Genomic DNA, 18,274 nt, shown 5'->3' with positions numbered 1-18,274 from the left:
CTATACTCAATAATTAGAAGAATTCATATTTTTAAAATGTCCATGACTACTTGAAAAGATTATAGATTTGACAGAATCCCTATCAAATTTCCAATGACATTTTTCACAGAAATAGAATAGACAACCATAAAAATTTTATAGAACCACAAAAGATCCCAACTAGCTAAAGCAATCTTTTTTTTTAAGATTACTTATTTATTTATGTGTCAGAGAGAGAGAGAGAGAGAGCACAAGCAGGGGGAGTGGCAGGTAGAGGGAGAAAGCAGGCTCCCCATTGAGCAAGGAGCCCAACGTGGGACTCGATCCCAAGACCCTGGGATCATGACCCAAATCAAAGGCAGATGCTTAACTGACTGAGCCACCCAGGTGTCCCTAGCTAAATAATCTTGAGAAAGAACAAAGCTGGATGCATCATGCTTTTTTATTTCAAAATTATAGTAATCAAAACAGCATGGTAATTGGCATAAAAACAGACACATAGATCAAAAGAACAGAATAGGGAGCCAAGAAGTAAACCAATGCATATATGGTCAATTAATTTATGGCAAAAAAGGGCAAGAATATACAATGGGTAAGAACAGTCTCTTTAATAAATGGTGTTGGGAAACCTGGACAGTCACTTGCAAAAGAATGAAACTGGACCACTATCTAACACCATATACAAAAACTAACTCAAAATGGATTAAAGACTTGAATATAAGACCTGCAACCATAAAACTCCTGGAAGAAAACATAGGTGATAAGCAATTTAACATTGGTCTTGGTGATACTTTTTGGATTTGACACTAAAAGCCAAGACAGTAAAAGCAAAAATAAAGTGAAACTCCATCAAACTAAAAAGCTTCTGCACAGCAAAAGAAAAAATCAACAAAATGAAAAGGCAACCTACCAAATGAGAGAAACTATTTGCAAATCATTTAACTGATATGGGGTTAACATTCATTATATATAGATAGATATAGATAGATATACTATATCTATAGGTCTCTCTCTCTCTCTCTCTATATATATATATATATACACACACATATATATATCTCCAATATCCATTTTATATATATGTATATAATGAACTAATACAACTAAGTATCCAATTAAAAAATGGGTAGAGGATGTAAATGGACATTTTTCAAAGAAGACACACAGTTGGCCAACAGACATATGAAAAGGTGCTCAACATCACTAATCATCACGGAAATGCAAATCACAATGAGGTATCATCTCATACCCATTATAATGGTTAGTATCAAAAAGACAAGAAATAAGTGTTGGCAAGGATGTGGAGAAGAAAAGAATATTTGCGTACTATTGGTGGGAATGTAAATTGTTGCAGCTGCTATGGAACACATTATATTGGTTCTTTAGAAAATTAAAAATAGAACTACCTTTATGATTCAGAAGTTTCACTTCTGAGTATTTATCTAAAGAAAATAAAAACACTAACTCAAAAAGATACATGCACCATCATGTTCCTTGCAGTATTATTATAAGAGCCAAAATATGGAAACAATCTAAGTGTCCATTGACAGATGAATGAAAAAAGTAGTAGTATATACACACGGTGGAATATTATTCAACCATAAAAAAGAATAAAATCTTGCTGTTTGTGACAATACTGATGAACCTTGAGGGCATTAAGCTAAGTGAAATTAAGTCAGACAAAGACAAATACCATATGATCTTACTCATATGTGGAATCTAAACAAAAACAAAAACAGCCAACCAAAGAAACAACCAAGCTTATAGATACAAAGAACAGATTGGTAATTGCCAGAGATGGGGGATAGGGAGTGGACAAAATGGATGAAGGAGGTCAAAAATTACAAACTTTCAGTTATAAAATAAGTTAAGTCCTGAGGATATAATGTACATGGTGATTATAGTTAATCATACTATATTATATATTTGAAAATTGCTGAAAGGGCAGATCTTAAAAGTTCTCATCACAAGGAAAATTTTTATAACTATATATGGTGATGGATGTTAACTATACTTATTGTGGTGATTATTTCACAGTATATACAAATATTGAATCATTATGTTGTATACCTGAAACTAATATAATGTTATATATCAATATCTCAGTAAAAAAAAGAAGTTGAAAATTAAAAAAATATCAATTACCATAGTGTCTAAAACATGAAATACTTAGAGATGAATTTAATATGTGTGAGATTTATACACTGAATACAACAAAACACAGCTGAAAAAAATTTTAAAAGACCTAAATAAATGGAGGTATATACTATGTTCATGAAGTAGTCATCTTAATATTGTTTAGATTTCAATTCTCCCCAAATTAATCTGTAATTTCAATGTAATCCCAATCTAAAATACCTGAAGGTTTGTTTTTTTTTTAATAAATTAACAAGAGATACTAAATCAATATGGAAAGGCAAAGGACCCAGAAGAGCCAAAACAATTTTGAAAAAGAGTTTGGAAGGCTTACCTTACTGATTTCAAGACTTACTATAAAACTACAGTAATCAAGATATTATGGTGTTGGTATAAGGACAGACATATAGATGAAAAAATAGAGAGTTTAGAAATAGACTCACATATATATAGTCAAATAATTCTGGACAAAGAGGACAATGTTATTCAATGGTGGAAGGAAAGAATAGTTTTTTCATTTATTGCTTCTGAAACAAGTGGATTATTTCATAACTGTATAGCATAAAGTGTATGTATGTGTAGTTAAAAATTTTTTTAGAGATCTTTATTCATTTGAGAAAGAGAGAGCGAGTGAGAGCATGAGCAGGGGTGGGGGGGGGGAGGTGGGGAGGGTCAGAGGGAGAAGGAGAAGCAGACTCCCCGCTGAGGAGGGGGCCTGACGCTGGGCTCCATCCCAGGACCCTGGGATCATGACCTGAGCTGAAGGCAGACGCTAAACTGATTGAGCTGCCCAGGCACCCCAATGTGTATTTAAATTTGTTGATATTTTAGTATAAGACTTATTTAAACCAACAAAGCATAAGAACATTTTGCAATGACTCATCTTTTTTTTTTTTTTTCAGAAGGAGGTGTTTCTATTCTTTAAATTTTGAAGGAATTTAACCAGTTTTTCCTCAGTGTCCTCTAATGTCTCCACCACCTTTTTCTCAAGTAAGTTTGTGAGAAATAAATAAGAGTTAGTGGGACAAGATCTCATGGTATGGTTGTTTACCTTCAAAGTCTTTCATTTAGAGAGACCAAATGTAATGGAGGAAACAACCCTATTGAAATAAAACACATAAGAGAACAGACTACCCTCAGTTTATCTAAGTAATTTTTTTTTTGAAGACCAAAAAAATCCTTCTCAATAAAATCTTTAAAAAAAAAAAAAAAAAAGGGGCGCCTGGGTGGCTCAGTTGGTTAAGCGACTGCCTTCGGCTCAGGTCATGATCCTGGAGTCCCTGGATCGAGTCCCACATTGGGCTCCCTGCTCGGCGGGGAGTCTGCTTCTCCCTCTGACCCTCCCCCATCTCATGCTCTCTCTCTGTCTCATTCTCTCTCTCAAATAAATAAATAAAATCTTTAAAAAAAAAAAAAAAACAAAAAAATCCTTCTCTTGCTAATCCCAAAATGATGGTAGTTTCAGAAGTTTGGATAGTGTTTCTTTGCAATAATAAAATGAAAGCTTAAAATTGTCAAAATTTAAACATCAAAAAAATCAATCAGCACATTCCTCTTATGGTACCTTTATATTAAATTTCATGGGTAATCATTGTACTTATCTGTTCCTCATCTCATTTCTCTTCTTTTGCTTTAAATGTAAAAGTGACAGAATTATTAGTCAACTAAAGGCCATTTTCACATTCCAGCTTCTCTTGTGAATCTGCTTACACACATATTAGGAAACAGTTGAAATCATGAGGTTCTTTGTAATGTTATATGTTAATTCAATTAAGTATGCACAAATGCCATTTTCTTATTTTTAAACTATAGAACAAGAAAACTTAAATTTCATCAATTGCTAGCCAATTACTCAGACTTATTTTTATAATTTGTCTCATTACTCAGTTTAATTTTCTGTCATTTCTTTTCTAACCTTTATATCTGATAACAATTTTATTCATAGATTTTTCTGTGATCTAATGATCTTTACATTTTCCATAAATCATAGAATTCTGATTAAACTATTACATTTTTTTTTCTTATCAACTCGAAGCTCAAATCAAGCATAACTTGTGCCAATGAATGTATAAAGTTAATGTGACCTGGCAAATTTTCTATGAACAAAAAGCTTTCTGGATTTTTCCCCCACTGTGATTTCAGATACTTTGGGAAAAACAGAGTCATGGGGATGGGAGAAATGGGGTTATAGGAGGATGTTAGTGGGGGTATGGGAAGATAAAGGTGTTTCTTTTCTACCCCTCTATTTCTAACCCCCCCATTAACACCTCTACAAGGCACTTGGCACTGAGGAGGCCATTCCAGCTCTCAGGACTTTGTTAAGAACTCCCCTACCTTCTAATAGTTTTTTGTTCATTTTAATAAGAATGTATTATATTTAATGTATTATAGCTGTTGTACTATTAAAATGTGTAGTATTCCACTGCATGAATAGATCATGATTGATTTATTCATTCCAATAGACATTGGGTTGTTACTAGTTTTATCCACTATGAATAATGCTGCTGTGAACATTTTTTTTACATATTTCTTGCTATACAACTGCATGTATTTTTGTTGTGTCATACCTAGAAATGAAGTTGTTGGGTTATAGGGTATGCCTTTTGTTCAGTTTTAGTACATAGTATGTGTGGCAGGCAGTTTCCAAGCTGATGCTCAGTGGTCACTGCCCACTAGTACTCCTGCCCTTGTGTAATCCTTTTCCCTTGGGGGTGGGCTGGGCTTACTGAATCATTTCTAAGAAGATGAATATGCCAGAAACAATGGCATGTCCTTTTTGAGATTGAGTTATAAAAATACTGTGATTTCTGTCTTGTGTGTCCTCCCTTACTATCTCTTGGACTGTTTATTCTGGGAGAAGCTGGCTGCTATATAGAGAGGATGCCCTATCAAGAGACCTTTAAAAGTCAATCTTTGAGGCCAGCAACAGCCGTATGAGTGAAGTGGATCCTCCCCAATTTGAGCCTTGAGATGACTGTAGCTTCAGCTAACACTTAACATCTTAATTACTGCTTTTTTGGGACACCCTGGGCCAGACCTACCTAGCTAATTGACTCCAATATGCCTGATCCACAGGAATTATAACATAATAAATGTCTGTGCTTTCCAGCTCCTAAGTTTTTAGGTAATTTATTATGCAGCAATATAAACACTATGCACAACAAACACGCTGCCAAACAGGTTTTCAGAAACGGTTGTACCAATTTCTATTAACACAAACAATTCCTACTGCTCCATGTTCTTGCCAACTCTTTATAGTGTCAGTTATTATGTTAGGGTTTTTTGTTTGTCTTGCTTTTGTTTAGTCATTCTAGTGACTGAGTAGTAGTGATTTGGCATTATGGCTTTAATCTGCTTCCTTAGTTCTGATGAGATCAAGCAGCTTTTCATTTGTGTAGCACATTAGGATAAATTCTTTTATGAAGAGTCATATCTTTTTTTTTTTAAGATTTTATTTATTTATTTGACAGAGAGAGACACAGCGAGAGAGGGAATACAAGCAGGCAGTGGGAGAGGGAGACTCAGGCTTCCCACCGAGCAGGGAGCCCAATGCGGGGCTCGATCCCAGGCCCCTGGGACCATGACCTGAGCCGAAGGCAGATGCTTAACGACTGAGCCACCCAGGAGCCCCTGAAGAATCATATCTTTTATCCATTTTGAATACTGGGTTCTGTGCTTTCCTTACTTATTTATAGGTCTTTATATTTTCCAAACACTTTATCAGTTATATAGATTACAAATATCATCTACTTTATGTATTTCCTTTTTTTCTCCTAATGGAGTATTCTGATAAACAAAAGTTCTTAATTTTAATGTAGTCCAATTTCTTTTTTTATGGTTAATTCTTTTTATGTCCTGTTTAAAGACATCTTTGTATATACCCCAATGCTATCCTCTAGAGACTTTATCATTTTACATATCACATTTAAATCTACAATCCACCTAGAATTGATCTTTGAGTATGATATGAAGAAGAGGTCAAAGTTGATATTTTTTCCATATGAATATAACATTTGGTCCATCTCCTTTCCTTCAAATCTGCAGTGTCACTTTTGTCATAAATCAAGTGTTCATTTACATGTAGGTACATTTATGGACACTCTATTCTATTTCATTGGCCTATTTATTTGTTTAACTATTTGTCAGTATCAAATTGAAAAGTTAATTTGTTAATTTGTCAATGTACGCATACACACATTCAAAACCTTCTGGAAAATTCATTGAATTTGTATTGAATCTATAGATCAATTTTGGGAGAGCTGACATCTTTACAATATTGAGTCTTCATTTAGCTACATCATTTAAAATTTCTCTTAATATTCTGTAGTTTTCAGTGTAGAAGTCTTGGCTCATCTTTAGTTAGATTTCTACCTGGGAATTTAATGTTTTCATTAATGTTATTGTAAACGCTATAATTTTTTTTTAAAGATTTTATTTATTTGACAGAGAGAGACAGCGAGAGAAGGAACACAAGCAGAGGGAGTGGGAGAGGGAGAAGCGGGCTTCCCACTGAGCAGGGAGCCTGAAGCAGGGTTCGATCCCAAGACCCTGGGATCATGACCTGAGCTGAAGGCAGATGCTTAACGACTGAGCCACCCAGGTGCCCTGTAAATGCTATAATTTTTAAACTTAATTTTCTAATTATTGCTGGCATATAAAAATATAAGGGATTTTTTGATATATTGATTTTGTACTCAGTACTGATTTATTTCATGTTAAATTAATCTTTTACTAGGTTCATGATGTGTTATTCTATTTATATACTGCTGGTTCAGTTGCATAATATTTTGTTTAAACCTTTTGTGTCTAATTCTACCAGTTACTTATAATAGTGTTTTAAAATCATTAAAATCTCTATGATTGTGGATTTATTTTTCCTTTAAGGCTGCTCAATTTATGCCTTATGTATTTTGAATCTATGTCATTAACTCATATATCCAAATAAATGCATACAAATTTAGAATTATTATTTTATGGTGGATCAATCCTTTAGTCATTATGAAATATGATAATGATTTTATCCCTGATAATGATTTTTGTCTTTTAAAGTCTACTTTGATATTTGTACAGCTACACTTTTTTTGTTGATGCTTTATGGAATAATATATTTTTCCATAATTTTATTTTAAATTTTCTACATCCTTACACATAAGGTTATAACCTATAATCAGCATATAGTTTGGGTTTTGCTTTTTCAAACAACCTGGTAATTTTTGTCTTTTATCTGCGGTATTAGTTTCATTCACATCTAATGTAATTACTGGTCATTTTGGTTTAAATCTACTATTTACTGTTTTTTATTTGTCTCATCTGTTCTATGATGTTTCTTTATTCTCTTTTCTTGAATTCTTTTGGATTCTTTTTTGTTTTGCCCCTACATTTGCTTGTTAGTTACACATTGTTTTACTATTCTTTTACTGGTTAGCCTAGAAAGTACAAGAATCTTTAACTTACTAAAATCTAATGTATATTAGTACTAGTACTTTTGGTACTCTTCAGTACTTAGTACTGTACAATACGTTATTCTTATTGTTCTAACAGCCACTGTTAATTTAGACCTATCTACATTTTTTACTCTTCTCATTATTCTTTATTCCTTTCTGCATCTCAAGCTAGGATTATTTTCATTCTGTTTGAAGTACTGATTTTAGTTTGTGTGTGTGTGTGTGTGTGTGGATATGCTGATGAAAAATTCTTATGATTTTAGTTTGCCTGGTGACTTTTTAAATTTGTATTCATTTGGTGATATTTTATTTTTATTTGTATCCATTTTGGAATGGTATTTTTACTGTATATAAAATTCTAGGTTTGCTTTCAAGTGGCCATCAACAGGTGAATGGATTAAAAACAGTGGTATTTACATACAATAGAATATTATTTAGCTTTAAAAAGTGATGACAGGGCGCCTGGGTGGCTCAGTTGGTTAAGCATCTGCCTTCAGCTCAGGTCATGATCCCAGGGTCCTGGGATCAGGCCCCACATAGGGCTCGCTGCTCAGAGGAGAGCCTGCTTCTCCCTCTCCCTCTGCTGCTCCCCCTGCTTGTGCTCTCTCTCTCTCTCTGTCAAATGAATAAATAAAATCTTAAAAAAAAAAAAAAAAGCGATGACATTCTGACCCAAGCTACAACATGGTGCAACTTGAAGACCCTATGCTAAATGAGATAAACAAATCACAATAAAAACCAAATATTGTATGATTCCACTTATATGAGTATCTTGGATAGTCAAATTCATAGAAACAGAAAGTAGAATGGGGCTTGCCAGTAGCTGAGAAGAGAGGAAGTTATTTAGTTCATATAGAATTTCAGTTTTGCCTATGGAAAGAGCCTAGATGTCCATCAACAGATGCATGGATAAAGAAGATGTGACACACACACACACACACACACACACACACACACACACACTAGAATATTATGTAGCCATCAAAAAATGAAATCTTGCCATTTGCAACGACGTGGATGGAACTAGAGGGTATTATGCTAAGCAAAATAAGTCAATCAGAGAAAGACAAGTATCATATGATCTCACTGATATGAGGATTTTGAGAAACAAGACAGAGGATCATAGGGGAAGAGAGGGAAAAACGGAACAAGATGAAACCAGAGAGGGAGACAAACCATAAGAGACTCTTAATCTCAGGAAACAAACTGAGGGTGGCTGGAGTGGAGGGGGGTGGGAGGGATAGGGTGGTTGGGTGATGGACCCTGGGGAGGGTATGTGCTATGGTGAGTGCTGTGAATTGTGTAAGACTGATGAATCACAGACCAGTACCCCTGAAACAAATAATACATCATATGTTAATCTAAAAAAAGAATTTCAGTTTTGCAAGATAAAAAGTTCTGTATATTGGTTGCACAACAGTATGAATGTACTTAACAGTACTGAATTTTACACTTAAAAATTATTAAGATGGTAAATTTTAAGTTATGTGTATTTTACCAACATTTAAAAAAAAAGTCTTGGTTTGCAGGTTTTTTTTTTTTTTTTCTGTTACTTCAAAGATGTGCTTTTCACTGTCTTCCGGCTTCCACTGTATCTGTTAAGAAGTTAACTGTCTGTCTTATAATTGCTATTTTGAAAGTGATGTATCTTTTCTTTTTAATTTTTTTATTCAAGTATGATTGACATGCAGTGTTATATTAGTTTCAGGTGTATAATGAATCAACAATTCTGTACATTACTCAGTACTTACCACAATAAGTGCACTTTTAATCTCCTTCACCTATTTCACCCATCCTTCCACCCACCCCCAGTTTGTTCTCTATACTTAAGAGTCTGGTTTTTTGTCTCTTTTTTCTTTGTCTGGTTTCTTAAATTCCACAGATGGGTGAAATCATATAGTATTTATCTTTCTCTGACTTATTTCCCTTAGCATTATACCCTCTAGGTCCATCCATGTTGCTGCAAATGGAAAGATTTCATTCTTTTTTATGGCTGAGTAATATTCCATTGTATTTATATATCACATCGTCCTTATCCATTCATCCACTGATGGACACTAGGGTTGCTTCCATAATTTGGCTATTACAAATAATACTGCAATAAATGTAGGGGTGCATATATCCTTTTGAATTAATGTTTTTACTTTCTTTGGGTAAATAACCAGTAGTGGAATTACTGCATCATATGGTATTGTATTTTGAATTTTTTGAGGAACCCCCATACTGCTTTCCACAGTGGCTGCACCAGTTTGCATTAACACCAGCAGTACATGAGGGTTTTTTTCTTCACATCCTTGCCAACCCTTATTATTTCTTGAGTTTTTGATTTTAGCCATTCTGACAGATGTGAGGTAATATCTCATGTTGTTTTAATTTGCATTTTCCTGATGCTTACTGATATTGAGCATCTTTTCATCTGTTTCTTGAACATCTATATATCTTCTTTGGAAAAACGTATATTCATATCCTCTGCTTGCCTTTAATAGGATTATTTATGTTTTGGGTATTGAATTTTGTACTTTTTAAAAATATATTTTGGATATTAACCCTTTATTGGATGCATCATTTGTAAATATCTTCTCTCATTCAGTAGGTTGTCTTTTTCTTTTGTTGACAGTTTCCTTTGCTGTGTAAAAGTTTCTATTTTGGGGTAGTCCTAAAAGTTTATTTTTGCTTTTGTTTCTCTTGACAAAGGAAATATATCTAGAGAAGTATTTTTATACTTGAAGTCAAAAAGATGAGTGACTCTGCTTTCTTCTAGGAATTTTATGGTTTCAGGTCTCACATTTAAATCTTTAATCCATTTGAGTTTATTTTTGTGTATGGTGTAAGGAATTGTCCAGTTTCATTATTTTGCATGTAGCTGTCTAGTTTTACCAAAACCATTTGTTGAAGAGACTGTCTCTTTCCATTGCATATTCTTGCCTCCTTTGCCACAGATTGACCATATACACTTGGGCTTATTTCTGGACTCTCTGCTCTGTTCTATTGATCTATGTGTCTATTTTGGTGCCAGTACCATACTGTTTTTATTACTACAGCTTTGCAGTAGATCTTGAAATCTGGGATTGTGATGCCTCCAGTTTTGTTCTTTTTTTCTCAAGATTGCTTTGGCTATTTGGGGTGTTTTGTGGTCCCATACAATTTTAGCATGATTGTTCCAGTTCTGTGAAAAATGATGTTGGTATTTTGACAGGGATTGCACTGACTCTGTAGGTTGCTTTGGGTAGTATGGTCAAATATTAATTCTTTCAAACCATGAGCATGGAATATCTTTCCATTTGTTGGTCTATAATTTTTTTTAAAGATTTTGTTTATTTTAGATAGAGTGGGGCGAGGGGCAGAGAGAGAGGGAGAGAGAGAATCCTCAAGTAGACTCCCTGCTGAGTGCAGATCCTGATGTGGGGCTCGATTTCATGACCCATGAGATCATGACCTGAGCTGAAACTAAGAGTTGGCCACTTAACTGACTGAGCCACCCAGGTGCCCCAGAATAATGGTTTTCAATTTTTTTCATCAGTGTCTTACAGTTTTCAGAGTACAGGTCTTCCACCTTCTTGATTAAATTTATTTCCAGATATTTTATTCCTTGTGGTGCAATTATAAATGAGATTGTTTTATTAATTTTTCTTTCTGCTACTTTGTTAATTGTATATAGTAATACAACCAATTTATATGTATTAATTCGTATCCTGCAACTTTAATGAATTCATTTATTACTTCTAATAGTTTCTTGGTGGAATTTCAAGGTTTTCTATGTATACTACCATGTCATCTGCAAATGTGACAATTTGACTTTTTCCTTACTAATTTGGATGTTTTATTTCTTTTTCTTATCTGATTGTTATGGCTAGGACTTTCAGTACTATGTTGAATAAAAGTTGAATAATATGAGAGTTGACTTACTTATCTTGTTCCTGATCTTAGAAGAAAAGCTCTGTTTTTCCCCATTGAGTATGATGTTACCTGTGGGTTTTTCATATGGCCTTTATTATCTTGAGTTATGCTTCCTCTGCACCCACTTTGTTGAGTTTTTACCATGACCAGATGTTGAATTTAGTGAACTGCTTTTTCTACATCTGTTGAGAAGATTATATGATTTTTATCCTTCATTTTGTTGAGGTGATGTACTGCACTGATGGATTTGCGAATACTGAAGCATTCTTACATCCCTGGAATAAATCCCACTTGACTATGGTGAATAATTCTTTTAATATATTTTAAAATATGGTTTGATAGTATTTTTTTTGAGGATTTTTTGCATCTATGTTCACTGGGGCTAATGGCCTGTAGTTTTCTTTTTTTGTAGTGTCTTTGGTTTTGGTGTCAGATAATGCTGGCCACATAGAATGAATTTGGAAGCTTTTTCCCCCCCCTCTTCCATTTTTATGGAATAGTTTGAGTAGAATGGGTATTAACTCTTCTTTAAATATTTAATAGAATTCACCTTTGAAACCATCTGGTTCTGAACTCTTGTTTGTTAGGAGTTTTTTGATTTCTGGTTCAATTTCATTGTTAGTAATCACTCTGTTCAAATTTTCTATTTCTTTCTAATTCAGTTTTGGAGGACTGTATGTTTCTAGGAATTTATCCATCTTTTCCAGATTATCCCGTTTTTTGGCATATAATTTTTTATAATATTTTTTTATAATCCCTTTGTTTTCCTATGGTGTTGGTTATTTCTCCTCTTTCATTTCTGATTTACTTATTTGAGTTTGCTCTCTCTCTCTTTTTTTCTTTTGAAGAGTTGGGTTAAAAGTTTATCAATTTTTTTTGATCTTTTCAAAGAACCAGCTCCTGGTTTCATTGATCTGTTCTATTGTGTTTTTATCTGTATTTCTTTCTTTTTTTTTTAAGATTTTATTTATTTATTTGACAGAGAGAGAGACAGCGAGAGAGGGAACACAAGCAGGGGGAGTGGGGGAGAGAGAAGCAGGCTTCCTGCTGAGCAGGGAGCCCGATGTAGGACTTGATCCCAGGTCTCTGGGATCATGACCTGAGCCAAAGACAGCCGCTTAACTGAATGAACCACCCAGGTGTCCCTATCTGTATTTATTTCTGCTCTAATTTTTATTATTTCCTTTCTTCTAGTGGCTTTGGGCTTTGTTTCTTCCTCTTTTTCTTGCTCCTTCAGGTGTAAGGTTTTGTTGTTTATTTGAGATTTTTCTTGCTTTTTGAGGTAGGCCTGTTGTGCTATAATCTTCCCTATTAGGGCTGTTTTGCTGCATCCCAATGATCTTGGACCATTTTGTTTTCATTATCATTTGTCTCCATGTATTTCTTGATTTGCTCTTTGATTTCATTGCTGACTCATTCATTGTTCAGTAGCGTATTATTTAACCTCCATATATTTATGTTCTTTTCACATTTTTTTTTTTTCCTGCTTGATTTCTAGTTTCATACCATTGTGGTTGGAAAAGATGCATGACATGATTTCAATCTTTTTTAATTTGTTGAGACTTGTTTTATGGCCTAATATGTGATCCATTCTGGAGAATGTTCCATGTACACTTGGAAAGAATGTGTATTCTGCTGTTTTAGGGTGGAATTTTCTGAATACGAATTTCTTATGTCCAACTGGTCTAATGTGTCATTCAATGCCACCGTTTCCTTGTTGGTTTTCTGTCTGGATAATCTATCCACTGATATATGTGGGGTGTTCAAGTCCCCTAGCAATCTTGTATTGCTGTCAATTTCTTCCTTAATGTCTGTTAATAGTTGCTTTATGTATTTAGGTGCTCCCATGTTGGGTGTATAAATATTTATAATTATTATATCATCTTGTTGTATTGATCCCTTTATCATTATGTGGTGTCTTTCTTTGTCTCTTGTTACAGTCTTTGTCTTTTTAGTCTGATATAAGTATTGCTACCCCAGCTTTCTTTTCACTTCCATTTGTACAGTAAATGTCTTTCTATCTCTTCACTTTGAATCTGCATGTGTCTTTAAATCTAAAGTGAGTGTCTTGTAGGGAGCATACAGATGAGTCTTGCTTTCTTATCCATTCAGTCACTCTATATCTTTTGATTGGAGCATTTAGTTCATTTACATTCAAAGTAATTACTGATAGGTGTGTACTTACTGCCTTTTTTTTTTTTTTTTTTTTTTTTTTACTGTTTTCTGGTTGTTTTTTATAGTTCTTCTCTATTCCTTTCTCTTGCTCTCTTCCCCTCTGGCTTTATGGCTTTCTTTAGTGATATTCTTGAATTCCTTTCTCTTTATTTTTGGCATATGTATTACAAATTTTTGATTTGTGGTCACCATTAGGCTCCTATATACATCTTATGCATATAGTAGTCTATATTGAGTTGATGGTTGCTTAAGTTTGGATCTGTTCTATAAGCACGAGTTTTATTCCACCCTTCATATTTTATGTATATGATGTCATACTTTTTTTTAATTTGTGAATCCCTCTACTGATTTTTATAGATATAATTGATTTTACTGCATTTGTGCTTTAATCTCTGTACCAGTTTTATAAGTGATTCATCTACTAATTTTTTCATGTTTGTATGTACCTGTGAAATTTTTTCCTTTTTAAATTTTCTTACTCCTGAGTATGGCTTTTTTTTTTCTTTTCCTACTCAAGGAATTCCCTTTAACATTTCTTGTAAGCTGGTTTAGTGGTGATGAATTCCTTTAACTTTTGTTAGTCTTTATCTCTCCTTCTATTCTGAATGATAGCCTTGCTGGATAGAGTATTATTGGTTGCAGGCTTTTTTGTTCAGCACTGTAAATATATCATGCCACTCTCTTCTGGCCTGAAAAGTTTCTGCTGAAAAATGAGCTGATAGCCCTATGGGGTTTCTCTTTTGTGTAGCTGTTTTCTTTTCTCTTGCTCCTTTTAAAATTCTCTTTTTCACTACTTTTTGCCATTTTAATTACTCTGTGCCTTGGTGTGGATTCCATGGGTTCACTTTGTTGGGAGTTGATTGTGCCTTCTGGGTCTGGATCTCTGTTTCCTTCTCCAGAATAGGGAAGTTTTCAGCTATTATTTCTTCTAATAAATTTTCTGCATTCTTTTTTCTCTCTTCTTCTGGGATCCCTATAATATGAATATTATTATGTTTGATGATGTCGCTGATTTTCCTTAACCTATTCTCATTTTTTTATTCTTCTTTTTCTTTCTTTTCTTTTTGGCTGTTAAGCTTGGTTGCTTTCCATTTCTCCATTTTCCAGCTCACTTGGTCTGTTTTTCTGCTTTCTCTTGTCTACTATTTATTCACTCTAGTGTATTTTAAATTTCAGTTATTGAGTTTTTCACCTATGATTAGTTCTTTTTTAATATTTTCTCTTTCTTGAAATTCTCACCGAGTTCCTCCACTCTTTTCTCAAGTCTGGTAAGTATCTTTGGGACTATTACTTTGAATTTTCTATCAGGCATATTGCTTATCTCCATTTCATTTAGTCCTTTCTCTGTGATTTTGTCCTGTTCTTTCATTTGGGACATATTCCTCTGTCTCTTCACTCTAACTCTCTGTGTTTGTTTCTATGTATTAGCAAAGTCAGTTATAACTCCTGATCTTGAAAACAGTTGTCTTATAAAGAAGAGGTCTTGTAGTGCCCTGTAGTGAAATGTCCCCCGTTCACCAGGACCATATAATTTAGGGTGTCTTCTATGTGTGTTGTGTGTGCTGTACTATTGTGGTTGAGATGCATTTGCCTTCAGTTCACTTGGCTTCAATGGCCCCCTTTGCCTGCCATGGGGCAGGGTTTGGTCCCTATGCTATTACATGTCCAGTCTTGGGCTGCCTTGGGCTTATGGTTGGGTCAGACCAGATGCCTGTTCTCAGCTCATTTGCCAGGGATGCAGTCACACAAAACTGCAGGGCATTGTCCTTGCATTGTCCCCTGCGAGCCTTTAGTTGGTGGGCAGGACCTGCAGTCAGAGCAGATATCATTCTCCCAGTTTGTCTGTTGGGATTGCAGTGATCTCAAAATGCAGGGTTCTCTCCTTGTGCTGCCCCTGTGAGTTTTTGTTGGTGGGCAAGGCCAGTAGTCAGATCAGATTTCTGCCCCCAGCCCACTACTGGGGCTACATTTGAACTGGTATGTGTGGTTATCTTTCCCTCTCCCCAGGGCAAGACTCATTTTGGAGTGGTGCTATTCACTTTCAAGACTCTTATAAAATGAGATGCATCATGCACAAATTTGAAAGGACTCTTGCAGAGTGGGGCAGGTTGGATGGGGTAAGTCCACAGGAGAACATGGGGGCAGGGCACATGATGTTAGCAAACTATGTGGTGAGTGTTTGCACTGGTTCCTGCAGTTGTCCAGGTATGTAAGCTGGAGTTGGGGGGTGGTGGTGGGAGGAGGAGAAATGGCACCCACCAGTTCCTTTTTTCTTGGAGAAGTCTCCTAAATATCCCTGCCCCTCCAGCACCATTCTGAGATTAATAAATAAATCTTCACATTTACTCCAGGGCTTTTCAGACTGCTGCTTCTATGCTGTATCTAGGCATGTTGTTATGCTATCTCCTTAAGTGGAGGTACTCAGTTTCCTACACCCTCTGGCTCTCCCAGAGCTGAGTCCACTGATTTTTATTTTTTAAAGCCCTGCTGGTTGTAAAAACATATGAAGTTAAGCCCTACCGATTTTCAAAGCCAGACGTTATGGGGAATCATCTTCCCAGTGCAGGTCCCTTGTGCCTGGAGTGCCTGGGGTGGGGTCTGTTCTTCTCCTTTCTCTGAGCTTGTGGTGTCCCCCCTATTTGTGCTTAGTCTCACTGGGAGTTTGGTTCCCAATTGGGTCTCCACCTTTCCTACCATTTTTGATATTGCTTCCTCTGCATGATTAACTGTGAAGAGTCTGATCTGCCAGTCTTCAGGTCATTTTCTGGGTTTGTTGCAGTGATGTGACTGTTACCTAGATCCACGGGTTGAAGTGAGCTTGAGATTCTCTTACTCTAGCATCTTCCTAGGCAGGTATCTTGTTTCTTGCTGCATTTAAGCTTTTACATTTTTCTTTAATTTCCAACAGTTTGATTATGGTATACATAGAGTGGTTTTCTTTTGTAATTCTGTTGCAGGTGTGTGGAACTTCTGGAATATGAAATGCTGTCTTCAGTTTTAGAAAATTTTTAGCCATTGTCTCTTCAAATATTTCTTCAACCCATTTTCTCTCTACTTCTGAGATTATCTTTTTTACTCTTTGTTTTTTAGTGTGGATTTTTTTTTAGGGAACAATTCTCTATGACATTAATACAGGTTTGTAAGATCTATCTTTTCAAGGATATTTGTATAAGAAATAGCCTGGGAAGATAGAATTATGACCTCCAGTTCTCTATTAAGATTTTCCATCTAATTATCAATTTAGAAATTAACTTTTATAATTATTTTAAAGCTCCTATTTAAGGGCGCCTGGGTGGCTCAGTTGGTTAAGCGACTGCCTTCGGCTCAGGTCATGATCCTGGAGTCCCGGGATCGAGTCCCGCATCGGGCTCCCTGCTCAGCAGGGAGTCTGCTTCTCCCTCTGACCCTCCCCCCTCTCATGCTCTCTCTCTATCTCATTCTCTCTCTCAAATAAATAAATAAAATCTTTAAAAAAAAAAAAAAAAAAAAAGCTCCTATTTAATTACAATATCTGTATTGCCTGTGGTCTATATCTGTTGTTTGATTTTTCCTTAGTTTTTGATGGTCTTCAAACACAAGTTTACATCATAATTTTTGATCCAATGTCAGAATAGTACAGGAAGAATTGCAGAGATAATTTGTCTTCCTTCAGAAATGATTTACATTTGCTTCTGTCAGGTAGCTCAGCAGGAGTATATCCAGTATATCGCAATCCAATCCAGGGACTGAGGTGACTGAAGACATAGTTTTGGCCTTTGCAACAGCTATTCTACTTTTTACTTTACACATCCTCCTAAGGTATAGCCTTTCAGGAGTCCCAGTTGAAATCCTTGAGTGTTTACCAAGAACATTACTTTTAGGAATGCTCTGAACTCTAATTTTTGTCTCCCAAGCCCCTTGCATCTACTATAAGCTGTGCTTGGCTTTTCAGGTTCTAGGTCACAGTTTAGGCTAGAAACAGATTACCACAGTGCAGATAGGAATGGGTATTGTTCAAGGCTAGGGTTCAAGGTCCTATAGACATACTGAATCTATAGCTGCACTATTTTAGGGCAAACTATTTACTCTGAAGGAAATCTGGAAACTAGCTAAGTGACTTCTACACATTGGACAAACAAGAAAAAACCCACATTGACAGGTAGGAAATGATGAGACACACTTTTGCCATAAACACTACCCCTGGCACAGCAACATACAACGTGGAGGGAACTCAACTTCCAGCATCTCCCTGAGGTGGAAAATGTTTGGATTCAACATCTAGCACCCCAGCTTTTAAGACTTCCACTTGAGGGGCAAGCCCTCAAAATATCTAGTTCTAAAAGTCAATGGGACTAGGTCCACAAGACCCACAAGACCATAGCAAACAAACAAATAATCAAGACAGTACTTAACGAGATCATAGGGACTCTGCAGGGCTTTTCCACCATGACTCAGTATAGAAGCAGCAACCAGAAATGCCCATTTACCAGTCTTTCCCTGGAAAGAGGTCTATTTGCATATCTTCAAGGTTTCAGCCAGAGGGTAAGGCTTCTCTGATTTAACACAATTTTATGGGCTCACTGTGATTCTCTTCTGAGACTGAGAAGTCAGCTTATGTCATCTTTGTGCTCTACCTCCACCCCACTCCAGGTGGCTGGTGTCCC

This window comes from Halichoerus grypus, chromosome 9, assembly GCF_964656455.1.
Source record: "Halichoerus grypus chromosome 9, mHalGry1.hap1.1, whole genome shotgun sequence".
Classification (NCBI taxonomy): Eukaryota; Metazoa; Chordata; class Mammalia; order Carnivora; family Phocidae; genus Halichoerus; species Halichoerus grypus.
This window is presented reverse-complemented; position numbering follows the sequence as displayed.